At 41.2% G+C, this 19,612-nt stretch overlaps 1 protein-coding gene across 1 annotated transcript in view; it reads right to left on the bottom strand.

The window, feature by feature from the left end:
- Positions 1-19,612, bottom strand: part of LOC308079209 (epoxide hydrolase 1-like) — a 526,014-nt gene that overhangs the window by 27,444 nt on the left and 478,958 nt on the right. The gene's annotated exons all lie outside the window — the stretch shown is intronic.

Here is a 19,612-nt window from a genome sequence, read left to right as displayed (position 1 = left end):
ATTCATTCGTTTATTTTAAAGTTGTCAGTGCAAAATGTGTAACTTAATTCACAATACTTTTTCTGTCATATTTCAACAAAGACAAACATTTACAGAAGCTTTGAACAAAACCATAGACTTTAGTCCATATTAGTGACATTTGTATTGCTCACAGAGCATGAAGTAAAACGGTTACAAAAAGTGCAGTGTCACAACAGTTCAGTGTTCAAGTTACACCAGGTCCAACCAAACGGAACATGCAAGAGTGAGGGCACATCTTCCAAAAAGGCTAGTTCATCATTGGGCAATAAAAATCCAACATCTTTTGGCCTTCAGGGCATATACTGTATAAAGGAAGCACCACATACACATAGGTACATAGGTACCATCAGCCCAATATCCCTCCGCTATGGAAAAGGAACGCCCTGCCATCATCCACAGTATGACGCATAGACACAAGTTCCACTAGAGGTTAACAGCCATTTCAATTGACAGAAGCTATACAAGAAACCTTAAAAAATAAATACACAATCAAAAAGGTACATACTCAAATAAGGTACACATATTCAAATTGATTACAGTATACAATGTAGGAATAAAGCACCATTCCCACTGGGCACGATAACTACAAATAAAGTAACACCATTGGTCGTTCACCATTTGGGTCTGTGTGAACACTGCCATCCACTTGACTTTTTAAACTATACTTTTATAGTTCTTTTCTAGTGCTCAGTGGGAATGGCCCTTAAGACAAGAACTAGTAAATCTATATATAAAAAGAGACTATATTTTAGATCCACCTGCTCTCCTGATTAAGTATCCTCTTCCTATTCTCTCCTGTTTGTCAAGGGGACATGGTCTAATCCTATGGCTGTAAAGATAACTGACTTACCACTATGAACTTCATTGAAATGTTTCATTGCATAATCTGTGTTTTTGGTTTTACCTATTATCTATGATCTGCTCATATGTCTTTTGGTACGTCCTCCATAAAGCAGTACAAAGGGAACAAGAGAGAATAGAAATGACTGGTATTATCAGGCATGCAAAACAGCCCGAGATGAAAAAGGTGACATGATTTTTTTTCTGGTCAGGTGTCACACAATTGCCCTATTTGGATTCAAAACGGCTATTGTAGCTGAAAAGCTTCAAGTTTGCATGTCTGTATTATGCAGTTTGTCACAGGGTGAAAAAGAACCTTAAGAGTTCACCACTGCATCACAACTTACGATGGCCACATTTGAAAGTGCCATTAGGCACATTGGGTAGCAACATCTGTTGTTCCAGTCCAGTATGTACCAATCTGTCTGAGAACACCTCCTGTAAGGTGTCATCACAATTAATAAGGTGCCAATTCAATAATTTAATATTCCGTATAACACATGCCTCTTTGATGAATCTCTTTGAATGAAAATGTGGGGAAAAAACACTTAGTTGTTTTGAGTACAGTATTCTTATGTACTGTATGTTCTTTCTAGAAATATGTTACTAAAAAGTTAATTGTGTTCCTACTATAGTCCAAAGAGAGCTTCAAACATTGGCGTTTGCATTAAGGTAGCTGTGAAATAACAATAGTTTATCTACAGTGCCATCTTTTTTGAAAGACTCTTCCCATTTCCCCATAATAAACAAGCTCCCATTGCACAGCACTCAGGTCAGCAAGGAAATCTGTGGGAGGGTCATGAATGAGGACGTTTATCCAAAAAGTGTCTTGAGTGCAGATAAACCTTGTTTGCTCAATATTAGTATACAAGGCTTCAACATCTATAGTAACCATTAGGGCCAATGATATTGTGTCCTTAGATTTTTGAGAGCAGGGAGAGAGAGCAGTAATGGTTTAATGTAGAAATTGACATATAGGGAAATACTCTGTAAGGGTCTCATTGTCCGAAGTAATGGGTCGTGTTTATAATAAATTAATGCCTTACTGTGCACAATGCATCACATCGTGATGCGTTGTGAGCTTCTAGATTTGCTATTTTTGAACAAGTCGAGTGTGTCTGCGGGTTTTACAAATATTTAACTAAAGAAAAGTATTATTCTTGGTGCCTGGGCCAGGTATTGGACATTCTGACATACAAGGTTTCCGCCTGACACCGATGATAAAGCTGAAGAGCCCACAAATCCAAGAAGACTGCTTCATTCTGTTGTTTCTGTAGTCCCCACCACTACTTCGACTTGAAGACTGTTTGAAATGATCGGCCACGGCTTCTGCAATGGAAACATGATGAAAACATAAAAAGCATTAACTTTAAGACAGAGAAGCAATTATAGAGGTTGTGTAGTACAGACAAGGTCAATTTTATTTTACTGTCTGTATGTCTTGTCAATCGTATGTGTACATCTTTGCACTGCCACTGACTTCCTGTTAATTTCAGGGTCCATTTCAAGGTCCTGGTGCTCATAATAGAGCTCTGCATGGTAAGGCCCCAGAATACTTAACTGAACTGCTCGCACGTTATGTGCCCTAAGATCTGCTGAACAAGATCTGTTAGAAGTTCCCCATACTACACTAAAAACAAAAGGTGACAAAGCCTTCAGCTTGTAGGTCCCAAACTTTGGAATTCTCTTCTGCAGGTCTTTCTTTTTAATCTCACTGTATGTAAAGCACTTTGTGAGTTCTCTCTGTGAGAAGTGCTATATAAATAAAATGTGATGCCATAAATAACATTACTAATTTTACAAGTTCACAATTGTCTGTTCTCTACCACACAGAAAATGGAATTACACGTCTTACTTAAACCTTCACCAGTCTAATCACAGCAACACTTAAATCAAAATGTACCTTGTTGTAGAGTCCTCAGTCCCAACAACTACAATCAGGACAAGAGTGCGGCTATTCACGGTTGGGAGCAAAAGACAAGGAAATTACACGTCTTCCTTACATCATCATTCTTGTTTTATCACTGCCGAAAATAGACTATCAACATGCTCACAACGCATTGCAACTCACTACTTTGTAAGCTTGTAGATCGGCTATTTTCACAGAATTTTCATCTATTATGTGGGTTTGGTTTGACGTATACTTATAGCTGCAGTGAAGATTCACCTCTACCATGTCTATCTTAACATGGGCTTAAAGGTAGGGTAAGTGATGTACTTTGGTTAATATAAGTGTTAAATAGCTCTATATTCTGATAGTACTCATTGCTTTAGTGTTTGTTCAGTAAAAGGAGTCTCCCATGTCTCATCAGCTCTTTATTAAACAGATCATGCATTTTCAGTTCTCTCTCCTGATTGCCTTAAATTTTGTCACCTACCTGAAAATGTACTATATTCTGTTAACTAAAGAGCTGGAGAGACCCCTGTGACCGAACAAACGCTCTGTAGCAATGAATCAGAATATAGTACTTTAACCTTTTAACAAAAAACTAAAAATATACCAAAAAATGTCACTTACCCTACCTTTATACCAGGTATTGAGGTGTGGAGAGCTGTTGTGTCAACACCATATTCTTTGTGGCTGGCATGTCACCTGGGAAGGATAATGATTCCAAATGTAGAATAGATAGTCTTCAGAATTAGCTACAATGAGGACACCATTGAATAACAAAGATCCAAATTGAAAACACACATTTACTATAGGTTTTGGGATACAAGTCTCAATTGGTGAGACTGAGCAGCTTAAAAAGACGATGGGAAAATAAAAATGGAACGTTTGACAATACATAAACAGTTCACATTTTGGTGTGGCAATGTAAGTACTTGTGTTCACTGGTGAAGTAGGAGCTGTCAGGGGTGCTGAAAGACAAACTGTCAAGACTATACAAATACAGATACATTACTATACAAATGTCATCAAGTACTATTATGAAGATACAGAGTCACTTCCCAGACACTGGGCTCCCTCATGTCCTTTGTTCGCCTGATTTCCGTGATCTTGTCTGGTCATGTGTCTCGCTCGTAGTTCAGAGATCACAAAATCAGTACCGTCACAGCCATCAGACACCTATTCCAGCAGTGCATCCAAAAATCTGTAAGGCCCTGTAACACCCAATGACAGATAATAAATTAAGTTAGGGTAAGTGATATTTTTGGGTGAAAACAAAGTTTTTTGTTAAAAGGTTAAAGCACTACATGCTGATAATAATAATTACTATAGAGTGTTTGTTCAGTAACAGGAGTCTCCATGTCTCTCCAGCTCTTTCATAAACATAAAATAAATGTTCAGGTAGGTGACACAATTTCAGCCAATCAGGAAAGAGTACCTATTTATCAGCTACATTTTTATAGTGTTCCAGTTCCAATTTTGTCTGCTGATTTCTTTGTGTCATCGCTTCCAAGTTCAATTGTTTAATCTGAATTCTGTCTGAGTTTTCTGTCCTGATTGGATAAAATTGGTATCCTGACCTGAAAATGCATTTTCTGTTTAGTAAAGAGCTGGAAAGACATGGAGACTCCTGTTACTGAACAAACACTCCATAGCAATGAGTACTATTTTAACCAAAGAAAATCACTTACCCTACCTTTAATAAACATCAGTTTCTTTATTTAAACACACACACACACACACACACACACACACACACACACACACACACACACACACACACACACACACACACACACACACACACACACACACACACACACACACACACACACACAAGTAATCAAAATCTAATTGTAATAACAAGTAAGACGCGCGAACGTTGGAAGCGAACGCAGCTCGAAAATATTGTGTATTTACGGACTTGTAATCCGTGTTATTTCACCGTGATGGAGAGAGAACATTGACAGTGTGTGTGTGTGTGTGTGTGTGTGTGTGTGTGTGTGTGTGTGTGTGTGTGTGTGTGTGTGTGTGTGTGTGTGTGTGTGTGTGTGTGTGTGTGTGTGTGTGTGTGTGTGTGTGTGTGTGTGTGTCAGAGCATTACATTCCTGCACTCTGGCGCACTCGGTTGGCTGCTTACAGGCAGTGCACGCATGTGAGTCATGTCACCCAGGGGCAGGCAGGCAATGAGAGCGTGAGTCACATGGGTGCATGCAGCCAATGAGAGCTGAACACAGAGACACAGACGGAGACACACACGGACACACACACAACCCAGGCAGAGTTACATAGTAAGCTCCACTTGGTCGGGGCCTCCTTCCGCGTTCGCAATTAGGTAGGCTAGCCTGTTTACAACTAAACCAACTCTCCTTAAAAACACAACTAATTAAACTAATAAACACTTTCTCATGTGTACAAGTGCAGTGTCATTTTGAACCAATATCTTACAACCTGAAATATAAAACCACATTGGACATATCAAATAAATTATGAAGTTTAGAAACTATCCTGACCTTTTGTGATCTTGTACATTACAAACCTGTATTAAACGGATGAAATGAAGAGACGGTATCACTCATGTTGTTGTCACTGTTGTTGTTGATGATGATGATGATGATCAGCTGAGAGCTTGCACATCCTCTGGCCAAGACCTCCGAAGTATAATGCCGTCTTGTGGGTCACTGCCCCTTGTGGCGTGGCAGGCAGACTGTCAGAGTACACAAATCCATCAGCCTTGAACGCGAATCGATGTAGCAATATAGAGCCGATGTAGCGGCGACGCAGGGGAAAGAGGTCGCGCTGCCGCTCCCCAAGCAACACTCGCTACACAAAGAAATGAACGCGATCCATTGAAGATGTAACTATCAAAAGCCGACGTCGCAGCGACGCTGGGTGCTGTCTGGGAAGTTGAGTAGCCCTATCGGCTCAGTAAAATAAATAAACACCGTAAAAAATAGCACGGATTAAGCTGACACAAACACACAGTGGAACTATAAAAGCACTTTATTCGAAAATTTAACACTTTGTGTATGTTAATCTGACGTTAGTAGATTATGTTTTCTTCTTGAACATGGCTTGAACTGTGGCAGGTTATTTAATATGGGATTTTCACAACTACCTTCGACTTTTTCTTAACGGAACGGCGTTCCGGCACCTAATCTTTTACCGGAACGCCGTTTCAGACCGTGCCGGCCCACTTTCACCACTTGTCAGATTAGCAAACTCCATGGCTACGTGCGCCGTGCAGACCCGACCAGCACCCGCTGGCCGGCTGCGCAACTGTTTTTTTTTTTGACCATGAGGGGGCCGCCAAGACGCTGCGATCGGGCCGCATGCGGCCCGCGGGCCGCGGGTTGAGTAGCGCTGCGCGCTATATAAACACTAACACGTGTTCTCGCCTCAGTAAATAAATAAGAGAGGGAGTGAAGGGCGTGTGATTTACTGATGAGCTCAGAGCAGAGAGGAGAGGAGAGGAGAGGGGAATATTGTACTGGTTTTAGTTAAAACCCTGATTCTATAGTGGACGATGTCTGACTTCACCTTCCCCCTCTTCATCTGCGTCATTATCTTAATCTTCGTCATCATCTTTAAGGAAAAGGCAAAGGCAAAGGCAAAAGGCAAAGGGCAACAATTACCAGGTAGGCGACTTTTCCACTTTATCACAGATGCAATCTGTTCCTGTGTTTATGGTTCTTGTGCATGATGGAGTACATAGATATTATTTAGTTAAAGGTATGGTGATTTTTGTTTTTTTGTTTTGTTTAAAAGGTTAAAGTAGGATACTATATTCTGATAGAAATCATTGCTACAGAGCCTTTGTTCGGTCACAGGGGTCTCTCCAGCTCTTTAGTTAACAGAATAGTACATTTTCAGTTAGGTGACAACATTTAAGCCAATCAGGAGAGAGCACTGAAAATGCATTTTGTGTAAAGAGCTGGAGAGACATGGGAGACTCCTTTTACTGAACGCACTATATAGCAATGAGTAGGCTACTATCAGAATATAGAGCTATTTAACGCTTATAAATCACGTAAATCACTTACACTACCTTAAACTATAATGTTTATACATCGTGCAGGTGTTGCTTGGCAAATAACAGAATAAAGTCAGGAGGGCATGAGTGAACTACTTGCAGTATAAACAAATTAATGTATGTTTTGGACTTTACCTCTCTCATTCAACCTTAATAGGCAGAACCTACAGCTTTTGCTTTGTTAATGTTAATTATGTCATCATGAATGATGGCGAAAGGAAGGTTGATTAGCCTACTATGTGCGTCATTAGCCCTGGTCCAGAGCGTTAGTGAGTTCTCTCCAACGCCCTTCCAGGCGCTCGGCTCTGCTCATATACAAGGAATGCCACTGCCCTGGAGGGCTCCAACTGTAGTAAAAATAAACAAAACCACTTTGCTACTCACCGAAACAAAGGCTGTTTTGTGTTGCTGACAGTCTATTCTCGGAGGTAGGAGGCCTCTCAGCACCCCACCTTCTCTGTAAAATACACTTCTTGGGCAGAAAATACAATATGTCCGTGAGATAGAAATTATTTTATTTACTCCACTGCGCCCTCTACTGATCCCGTCAAAGGTAATTTATATTGACCAGATCTGTAGAGCGCGCAGTGGAGTAAATACAATAATTTCTGTCTCGTGGACATATTTTATTTTCGTTATTGAATAGGCAGAATTTGGGAGGAACCCTAGTGATTATATTGACCCTGTGACCTTTTCTCTAGCACCACTCGAAAGCAAACATTTCCACTTGCATAAAACAGTGGTTCTCAAGGACCCCCTGTCGTGAATATCGGGACACACATGCATAAAAACAATCCTTAAGTTCACACCTCAACAAAGTTTACAAAGGCTGCCTATTGCCCATTTTGCGTATGGTTTTCCTTGTCTTGTAGAGAGAGAGAGAGAGAGAGAGAGAGAGAGAGAGAGAGAGAGAGACACACAGACTCTCTAAGGACAATCCTAACAATAACCAGCCTCCAGACAGTGACATCACTCTCCAACAAATTATTATTCAACATAAACAAAAATATGAAAGCAATTGGATCGAAACAACAAAAACCCAAAGTAAATTAGAATGCTATATGGCCTTAAACTGAGAATACACTGTGGCAGACTACCTGACCGCTGTTACTGATCCAAAACTGAGGAAGACTTTGTACAGACTCAGTGACCACCACCTGGCAGTAGAAACAGGCAGACACAAACAGAACTGCCTAGAGAAGACGTCTAGAGCTACACTTCCTACACACACACACACACACACACACACACACACACACACACACACACAGAGAGAGAGAGAGACGCACGTATGCACGCACGCACGCACGCACACACACACACAGAGAGAGAGAGAGACGCACGTATGCACGCACGCACGCACGCACACGCACGCACACACACACACACACACACACACACACACACACACACACACACACACACACACACACACACACACACACACACACACACACACACACACACACACACATATATACATCCCCCCCCCAGATTAACCTGAAATGTCAGCTCCAAAGCCCTTACTTCTCCAAACATGTACAAATGCGAAATATAAGGTAATTACCCGCGTTCCCGAAATGTTAACTCAGTGTCCGGTGTGTTTGTGCAATGTGTTAGTCAATATTTTCCAATTAAGAAGTGTTTTAATCACGTCTGTGGCCGAACGCCATTCCCCCCCCCCTCGTTTGCTTCGTGTTTACATTGAGTGTAATTCTGACTTTAACCGAATGCGCCCCGTCACTACTGCCCATGAACTTCCGACAGAATCGGCCGCAGACGGGATTAAAACACTTCTTTATTTAAAAATATATTGCACAAACACACCGGACAACTAGTTAACATTTGGGGCACGCGGGTAAGGACCTTGTATTTTGCATTTGTACATGTTTAGAGAAGTACGGGTTTTGGATCTGACATTTCAGGGCAATCTGGCGGTGTGGTAGCTAAGACTCTCGTAGAGAGTTAATACTACGAGAGTCTTGATCTAAGGCTAGTCATGACCCAATTGCCGCCAAGGCAAGCTTTCTCGGAGTCGGATGCCCCGCACTCACATACATATCAGCAGGTAAACACTTGCTTACTTACACACACTCACTCACTCACACACACACACACACACACACACACACACACACACACACACACACACACACACACACACACACACACACACACACACACACACACACACACACACACACACACACACACACACACTTTGTACATATGTTTTACTTTTCATACCAGTAACTGCAGATTGTGTGACGTTCTATAGTGTGTATATCTGTCTGTCTCTTATCATCATGATTTGTCTGCACATTTGGAAAAATTGATATTTTCATGCCATTTACTTTTGTAGTTTTACTCAAGTAACATTTTGAATGCAGGACTTTTACATGTAACAGAGTATTTCTACGTTGTGGTATTGCTATTTTTTATTTAAGTAAATCAAATTAACTAAAGTTAAACACCACTGTTTTCATGTGTGGTGCATCAGCGTCGGTGCGTGCGCACGTGCGCGCATGTGTGTGGGTGTGTGTTGATTGATAGATGTACTTTATTTAGTAAGAAATGAGAACAACAGTACATGGAAGTACAAATTCACAATACAAGGTCTACTAAACTGGAAGGCTCATAAAGCACTAAGCTTGTTTAAAATGAGATCCCCATGCACACAAATCATGATGACATATAAGAGACAGACAGATATACACACTACTGTACAAAACGTCACACAATCAGCTTACAGGTTACTGGTATGAAAAGTAAAAAATATGTACAAAATGTGTGTGTGTGTGTGTTTGTGTGTGTGTGTGTGTGTGTGTGTGTGTGTGTGTGTGTGTGTGTGTGTGTGTGTGTGTGTGTGTGTGTGTGTGTGTGTGTGTGTGTGTGTGTGTGTGTGTGTGTGTGTGTGTGTGTGTGTGTGTGTGAATGAATGAATGAATGAATGAATGAATTTTTATTTCTGTGTCTTGTCAAAAAAGACCCATCCCTTACGGGATTATTAGACACCAAAACATAAACAAACAATATCAAATTCTCTTCATAGAAGACTGCACAAAGGAAAACGTTTGGCAAACACCCAAAACAAAACAAAAATAAATTACACTTCACATGTATGTTCTTTTTGCCCGTCTGTCCCAGGCCCCTTCCAAATACTCTGCAAGTGCAAATATCCTGTGCTCAAAAATCCATGTAAGTCTCTGTGCGTCATCCAACCAAATCAAGTCCGGGTTTCTACACCTCTTAAATAATTTTATATACAAAGGGCAATAAAAAACAAAATGGAACTCACTCTCAATATCCGCAATGTCACAATAAATACAAACCCTCTCCTCTTCCACTACTCCTCTATACCTACCAGTCTCAAGGTGCAGGGGCAAGATCCCAGAACGGAGTTGGGCACATAGAGATCTTTGTCTTTTGGACAATGGAGCACTAACATATTTTCCTTTAGCATAACAGCTTTTTAACATAACAAATGTTCTAAGTTTTGGTTTATACAATATATCCTGTGACCATTTGCTCTTATACAAACCATAAAGTGTCTCCTTCACCACAGAGATGTTTGCAATGCTGTTATTTTGAAAACTGTTAAGCAACCCAGCCCTCAGAAGTATATCCTCTACTGTACTTGCCCATGCACCTTTTATCGAGACATCCCAATTAAAGATTTTCTTGGCAACTCTATTCTCTGGCATTTTGATTAGTCTATTCCATAAAGCTACCATGCTGCCTTTCCATCTGATTTCACATGCCTCCCATCCCATGTCTCCTGTTATTGCCAATACAGGTGCAAATGTATGTACTCCAAGGAAATACCGTATAGCCCTATTCTGGACCATTTGTCCTTTCATATTTGTGTTTAACCCCCATATCCCAGCCATATAGTCCATGACAGGGCAGACACAAGTGTGAAATAATTTGGAGTAGGCAGCATATCCCAGATCACCCAGCTGTTTAGTTTTTGCTATAATACCACCCAAAGCTCTGCTTGCAGATCCGGCCAAGACTGATGTACCATATTCAAAATGTAAATGTTCATCCAAGTTAAGACCTAAGTATTTGTAATTCTCAACATACTGTAGTTTTTGTTCCCCTAAATATAACTGAAAATCACTCCTCTTTACTCTAGCTTGTCTAAAATGCATGATCTGAGTCTTAACTGTCAGTTTCCACTTTTTACACCAATTATCTGTACACATCAACATTTTCTGTAAATCATTTTCATTTTCTGCTACCACAATTATATCATCTGCATACATCAAAATATCTAGTTTGGTACTGCCATCATAGTGTAAACCCAATCCTAGTTGTTTGATTCCCTTGGCCAGATTGTTGTTGAATATTGCAAAAAGTGTAGGGGAGAGACAATCCCCTTGCTTGACACCAGATGGCGTTGGGAACCACCCTGAGCAGTAATCATTTACTCTAACACATGCCTGGGGGGCTTTATACAAAGATTGTATGGCCCAGTAAAACTTTCCATGCACCCTCTTCCAGAAGACGATAAGCTAGTAGATCTCGGTTGACAAAGTCAAAAGCCTTTTGGAAGTCGATATAACAGGCAAAGGATGACTTGTTTTGCATGATTCTGTTGTTAACTACTGTTGTAATGGAAAATACATGATCGATACAGGCTCTAGTCTTTCTAAAACCATTCTGTTCTTCTACTAAAGGGTTATTTTCTTCTAGGTAGTTCATAAGCCTGGAATTAAGAATAGAAGTATACACTTTATATACTGTGCTCAAAAGACTAATGCCTCGATAGTTTAAGGGTATTCTAGGGTCATTTTTGGCGGATTTTGGTATTGGACTTACAATAGATTTATACCAAGCTGAAGGAATAGTCCCAGTTTCAAAACAAAAATCAAATAAAACATAGAGTGCCTCTGTGAACCAGGTACTTTTGAGTATTTCATTTGTTATTTCGTCAAAACCTGAGGCTTTGCCCACCTTCAGAGCAGCAATAGCTATTTTCACCTCCTCAGTATTAATAACATCGTTTAGAACATTTCCATGATTAAGAGTGAGGTGATTGATTTTCTAGCTGGGATTTAAGTAAACAAATATTATCAGCAAATGCTGCATCAAAATAGTCTCCCTCTTGGTTCCCTGAAAACAAATCCCTAAAGCACCTTTCCCATTCATTTAAAACCATTGGAATGTCAGTTAGGCTAATTGACCTTCATCACCATACACCTCTAATGGTATTTTCTTCTGCCTTTTTGGACCAAGTTTATTTATCTGATCCCAGAAACGTTGTGGATTGGCTGTGTTTTGGCTGTGGATTGGCTGTGTTTCTTCCAAATGTAAAATATATCCTTTATTATACTGCCTTTTATACCCTTTTATCAAACATATTTTGACTTAACTTGAAATTAACTCTATAATGTTCTCTCTGAATCTTATCTCCTTTATATTTCAAGTAAATATGTTCTGCTTTACGCATTGCCGTCCACAGACCATTTAACTCTTCATTCCAAAACGGTTTATTTGACCTATGAATTTTATTTTGAAAGTTAGACCGGCCCACCTGCCTTTGGTCATTCCCCAACTCCCCATACAAAAGTTCACAGATTCCACTATACCAGTTATCAAGTTCATGCTGTGTTTTTTGCATAGTCCGCATCTTATTGACCTGTTCTTTTAGACATGTTTCCATTTTAGATGAACAAAATGAATTTGGTACACATCTGCACATTTTACGTTTACATTTATTACTCACTTCTTTATTTGGAACATGGTTAATTTCATCAATACAACCAACTTGTGGCCGTATGAAAAATTTAAAAAATAATAGTGAGTGGTCTGGGGCACGACACCGATCACCAATTAAATCAAAACATTGGCAGTCTGAAATAAGTTTAGTTGAGGACAGCACCTTAAAATCCCCAGACAGTCAAATGGTACAGCTATATAATCAACTACAGCCCTTCCTTTCGTTGAAATGGATGTGAAGTTATCTTCAAGGGGGTTTATACGGCCGTTTAGTACGCACATTTTAGAGTCAAGTAGAAATTCTAAAAAGGCTTCGCCGTGTCGGTTCACACAGTCATCAATAGAGTGACGCAAGGGGATGTTATCCACTTCATTTAAATAGTCTGGTTGTCCACCGATTCGGCTATTGACATCTCCACAGACATACATAGCATCAAGGTGTGAAAATAAATACATCTGGCTTAGTAAATGAGCAAAAAAATATGACGCGTCTCTTCCCCAATGAGACATTTCTGGTGGTAAATAACAAGAAAACACAACAAAACTATAATCTGAGGGTCTGTGCGTAAAGCGGATCCCTATAATCCCATCCACTGTTTTATCAACAATTTCAATTTCAAATATACTAAAAAGATATGTTTTGACCAATATCCCCACGCCTCCTGACCCTCTTGGTGCTTTGACGTGTGTCTTTCTATTATGTCCATACCAAACATACCCATCTAAACAAATAGTTTGCTCTCCAGATAAATGGGTTTCATTTAAAGAAATTAAATCGGGTGATAAAGATGTTAATACAGTGGATCGTAACCTACTGTGCAGATCAGTCCAGGCGTTAATGTTCCAGTGAACCAGTGTTAATGTGTCCGGTAAGGGATGGATAGATCATCATGTATACGTTCCGGACTAGGCTGACCCGTCTCAGCAAACCCCGAACCCCCTGACCGTTTCTCTCTTCTCCGTCCATTTCCAGCCACAAAGTAGTCTGCCCCTCCCGGGAGCTCCTGGAGAAGCGTCTTGAAGTTGATTTCCATCAACCTGTCAGTATGAGATTTTGCCGATCGCATATACACCTTGGCGAATTCCACCTGCTCCCGTAGTTGCTGCTTTTTTCGTAGTATAGCGACCTTCTCGTCCACGGAGCTGAATTCGGCTTTCACCAGCCCTGGTCCTCTCCCACGGCCACGCATTCTCTCCACCGCAACAGGTACGGCCTCGCTGTCGAGGCCCTTTGAGACGAGCCGTAGCACCTTCAGCTGAAGATCTTCATTCTCGTCCTCTGGGAGACCCGAGATGACAAGCGACACGTCTGGATCAAACCGTGGCTTTGATGCGATGGTGGGCCCTTCTATATTTCTTTCCAGGGTGTCAATTCTTGCCTCCAAACGCCCGATCTCCAGATCCATATGCGTGCGTATCTCTTTGCCTTGTTTGGCCAGTTCGGCCAGAACCTGGGCCTGGCTTTTCTGGATAGTTGACTCGAGCTTATCCACTTTGCTGTTAAGCTCTTTTTTGATGTGTGTGTGTGTGTGTGTGTGTGTGTGTGTGTGTGTGTGTGTGTGTGTGTGTGTGTGTGTGTGTGTCTCTCTCTCTCTCTCTCTCTCTCTCTCTCTCTCTCTCTCTCCCTATCTGTCTGTCTGTCTGTCTGTCTGTCTGTCTGTCTGTCTGTCTGTCTGTCTGTCTGTCTGTCTGTCTGTCTGTCTGTCTGTCTGTCTGTCTGTCTGTCTGTCTGTCTGTCTGTCTGTCTGTCTGTCTGTCTGTCTCTCTATCTGTCTTTCTACAAGACAAGGAAAACCTTAAGGAAAATGATACAGAATTGTGTAAATGCAGTCCAATGTTACAAGTTTTCAAATGTATGAAATGCATAAAAAATATTTTGAAAATAATAATATAATATAATAATATAATATAGGCCCCACGTCTTGGGGATTTATTGATCGGCCGACCATAGGGGTCTCCTAGGTAGGGGTCTGGATGGAATGTAATCTTTGATAAGGTCTGTGAGAGAAGGTGGGGCTAGCATTAAAATCCACTCTGAAACGGACCAGGAGCCAATGGAGAGAGGCCAGAACGGGAGTAAGATCTCTGTCTGTCTGTGTCTGTCTCTGTGTGTGTGTGTGTGTGTGTGTGTGTGTGTGTGTGTGTGTGTGTGTGTGTGTGTGTGTGTGTGTGTGTGTGTGTGTGTGTGTGTGTGTGTGTGTGTGTGTGTGTGTGTGTGTGTGTGTGTGTGCGTGCGTGCGTGCGTGCGTGTGTGTGTGTGTGTGTGTGTGTGTCTTTCAGTGCTTATTCTTGCATGTATGTGTCGAGTGCATGCAGTGGCGTAAAGTGACTAAGTACATTTACTCAAGTACTGTATCAAGTACAATTTTGAGGTACATTTTTTGATACTGTATACTTCTATTCCACTACAAATAAAGGAAATATTGTACTTTTAATCGTCTACAATTATTTGAAAGCTTTAATTATATATTTAGATTGTTAATCCAAAACATAGGCTACATTAACCTCTTATGCCACGTTCACACCAAAGGACGCCTTTGTGAAAAAAACGCCTAAAGTCCATTTGACTTGGCGTTTTTTTTTATCCAACTGGGCGTGTCCAAGGAGCTGTCACTTTATTTAGTAAGACATGAGAACAACAGTACATGGAAAATCACGATACAAGGTCTTCTAAACTGGAAGGCTCATAAAGCCAGACTGTGTTCACTCTGCTCTCAAGGGGAGGTGGAGACAGAGTTACACTTCCTGTTACAATGTGACAAATATAAAGACATTAGAGCATCATTCTTCCCTAAAATTAAAGACAAATATAAAGACTTTGAATCCACCATTAATAAGTCATCAATTCAATATGTTCTAGGAGAACAGTCTAAATGCACTTTTTTGGCTGCACAATATGTGTGGAGTTGTCATCAACTGAGGGACAGCCAGTGGACAGAAGAGCCAAGCAAATCTGTCTAAAGAAAGTCACTAACTGCTGCATATCACTGTTATTCAGTTGTTTTCATTATTACTATATTGCTCGTTATTCATTATTGTTAAGATGTATGTTATTCACTTGTTGTCTCTGTAATGTTATGACTTGTTTTATGTTATATGTACGCTTTGGCAATGTAAAACACATTATTTAATATATTAGTGGTGACCTGTGCTCCAAGGAGCACTTTTTCTAGTTTTTTTATGTAAACACAGGGCAAAGTACACATAGTGTCTATACAAAAACAAGACATGACTAGTCATGTATACCATCTTGCCTTCTTTTTTCTCTCTCTGTGTGTCATACCCCCCCCCCACAGGGACCATATGGCACATTTCATCACATCAACAAATGTGACAACACATTATTTGTAATGCACTTTATATTTGAACCAATTCTCAAAGTGCTACAACAAAAATAATAATACAATAAAACTGTGAAATGAATACAATTCAGATCAAAGGTCAGCTATACACAGTTAAGGGAAAAAAACACACACATGGCATCACTGAGTCCATCTAGGCAAATGCCTTGTTAAAAAGAAAGGTTTTTTAGTCCACTTTTACAGTTTACAGTTTACAGTTTAGGCATTTAGCAGACGCTCTTAATCCAGAGCAATTTACAGTAAGCAAGGACACAAGATAACACATCTTAATACATCAATAATACATCACATGCATAGAAATAGTAATCTAATAATGATAAAGTAATCCATAAGTAAACCAATAATTTAATAATAACTAATACATACGTAAACCAAGAACCTTTTAAAAGCGTCAACAGACTGTGGTGCTCTCAGATGGTCAGGGAGGGCTGTGGTGCTCTCAGATGGTCAGGGAGGGCATTCGACAGCCGAGGAGCAGCTGAGCAGAAGCCCTGTCCCCCATGGTGCGGAGCTTCGTCTTGTGGGGTTTCACTAAACTCACTAAACTTAGTGAATACTAACTCACTGAATACTAAGTCAGTGAATACTAAGTCAGGCGCCCCACCAGAAAATGTCCTTATTTTTCAGTCTAATGTTGGCAGGTTTTCCCTAACTGCATCCATGTGATGCTGTCACACTGTCTGTCATCTCTCTCCTTGAATATTCTGTTAATTAAAGGTAAATAGAGGGAGATCATGGCTGAAAGGAATCTGGTCGATGCTGCTTCACCCTCCTGCCTTCTGGAGGAAACTAGGAAGCTAGACAAGCATCCTAACAAGCTGTTAAAGGGACTAAACGGTCTACGACTCAACAACGTTTTATGTGATGTGATTCTGTGCTGTGAGGGACAGGAATTCCCCTGCCATAGAGTTGTACTGGCCTCCATCAGCTCTTACTTTGAGGTAAATACACACATATGTACTTGTTTTTATTGAATTCCTAAAATGTGCTATGGTTATATTGAAATAATAATCATCTCAAGGCACGCCTAGACTTATCTCACGGCACACCAGTGTGCATCGTCACACCGTTTGGGAACCACTAGTAAATCCTATCAATTAATTGTTGAACCAGTGTCTTCTTCTTTCGGCTAATTCCCATCAGGGGTCGCCACAGTGGATCATCTGTTTCCATCTGGTTCTGTTCTGTGCGTCTTCCTCGGTCACTCCAGCCACCTGCATGTCCTCTCTCACCACCTCCATAAACCTCCTCTTTGGCCTTCCTCTTCTCCTCTTGCCTGGCCATTCTATCTTCAGCATCCTTCCCCCAATGTACCCCCCTTCCCTCCTTGATTCTGCCACATCCAGCTGCACCTTCTGTCATTTTGTCAGTGCCACCGCTTCCAAGCCGTACAGCAGTCTCATTACCGTCTTATACATCTTCCCTCTCACTGTTTCCTCCATGCATCTGTTCCACCCTGCCTGCACACTCTTCTTCTTCACCTCCTCTCCACCTACTTCACCTGTCCACACTCCCCATTACTTTGGATATTTGACCACAACTATTAAAACTCCTTCAAACTCCTTCTTCTACTCCTTGCACCCTCACTGTTCCACTGTCCTGCATCCATTACACTGTTGAAACAATGAAAAAAAAACATGAACACCGTAAGCTAACCATTCAGTCTTTTCAAACCACACAGAAGATGTTTACAACTGGCATGTTGGAGTCCACACAAAAAAGGGTTATCATGTATGAAGTGGAACCTGAGGTGGTCGACATGTTGGTGAGCTTTGCCTACACTTCAGAGGTGTCCATCTCCACAGCAAATGTGCAGGTAATGTTTTTATCATCATAAACTTTATTCATGGTCTCCATTTCTGTCCCATGTCTGTGCTTAGAAACATTTTGTTTATTTGGTCTTCTAGGCCTTGCTAGCAGGAGCAGACTGGATGGATGTCACAGATGTTCGAGAAGCCTGCTGGGACTTCTTGCAGCATCATACAAACATTAACAACTGTGTAGAGATCCACCTCTTGGCTGATAAATACTCCTCTAAAAAGCTGAAGGATTCCAGCATGGATATCCTTCTGGTAAACTTCAGTGTCATCTACAAGCAGGTCAGTGAAGTGTACTTTGATCAATGTGTTGGTCTGTTGTTGGCTTATTCTCCTATAGATTAGTTTATTTACGATTACTCAACCTGCAGCCACCACAACTGACCCAGACCTGTGTGGATGGATTCAATCAGTTTAGGACGTATGGGAACAGGGTCGTAATGTTTCAGATCATTTAATGTAGTTTTTGGGCGGTGAAACCGCCCCTATATGTGAGGTTTGGACATTGCACCCCCCCAACCCTGCGCTGTGATTGGCCACCAGTGTGCCCCCCTAACCCTGCACCGTGATTGGCCAATCACAGTCTATTCAGGACTGTGATTGGCTAGTGAAACATGACACATGTGCATAGCCCTATAAATAGGACTATGCACTTAAAAAAAACACATTTATGGGTTTTTTTAAGTTGGGGTGTACAATGGTTGGTCCACAATATTACTTTTCTTTAAGTGAACTTCCATCACTGTGATGACCACTGTGACCACACCGCCCACTTCACACTGGGTGTGATTTTTATATCAATAGGAGGAGTTCCTCTCTGTCTCTGTGGACAAACTGACAGAGATCCTCTCCCAGTGACCTTCTCAATGTGCCAGAGGAGGACATGGTGTTTGATGCTGCCATCTTGTGGTTAAACAAATGTCCTGACCACAGGCTGACCTTTGACAAGGTCAGTCACAGATTTTGTAACCCTATTTTTTACACCCAGTGCCAATTGTCTATGTAATCCTGGGCACTACCTTCCCTCTGCCAACCTAGGGTCAGTCACTTCTTAGTGTAGTTCATCCAGTATCCAGTTGAACAAGTAAATACTGAGTGTTGTTCAGTGTTGCTCAGTAAATACTGAGTGTTGTTGAACTAGTAAATAATGAGTGTTGTTCACCCAGTATCCAACTAGTAGATAATGAGTGTTGTGTTTGTTGTTGAAGGTGCTGGAACACATCCGTTTGCCTCTCATCAGCCCCTCGTACCTCCAGACTGTGATTGAGTCTCTGGATGTGGTGAAAGAATCCCAGGGCTGTCAGAGGTTCATCTCTAAGGCCAAGACCTACCAGAGGCTCATTTCTGAGGCTGAGGACCAGCCTCTCCTGTCCTACCGTAACACACGACGCCCCCGTGGGACCACAGGTACCTACTGTAGTAACACATCACACCCACACTGACACCACACTAAACCTCACTAAAATACTTCTTGTGCTGACACAACTTCCTTCAATGAGCAAACATACCTGGCAATTTGATTTTACAATTCAAGCATCGATGTAGATTGCCACATGAACCCTAGCATCCCTATTCTGGGGTGAACTTTCAATGAAAATAGCAGATGTATAGGCTTGTAGATCTGCTATTTGTGGTGAAGATATTTAGTGTAGAGTGAAAACAGAGGGGGGGGGGGGGGGCGGGTACTAGTATAGGGCCCTGAGGGACTCCTGTCAAATTAGATTTAAGTGGTTAAATGACTGTGTTTAACCTTTGAAATCTTAAATCTACTCTGGCTTGTCTCCTTCTCCCCCGCTTGTTGAAGTGATTTTGATGATGTTCGAGGGGCTGCAGCCAAAGAGCTTTGATCGCCGGACAAAACAATGGAAGAGTCTGTCATGGCGATTCTCCGTTGCAGTAAAAGCCAGCGTCATTGCATCAGGTGAGG

This window comes from Gymnoscopelus braueri, assembly GCF_963280865.1.
Source record: "Gymnoscopelus braueri genome assembly, chromosome: 3".
Classification (NCBI taxonomy): Eukaryota; Metazoa; Chordata; class Actinopteri; order Myctophiformes; family Myctophidae; genus Gymnoscopelus; species Gymnoscopelus braueri.
Note: the sequence above shows the minus strand (reverse complement) of the source record. Positions and strands in the feature narration are given on the sequence as shown.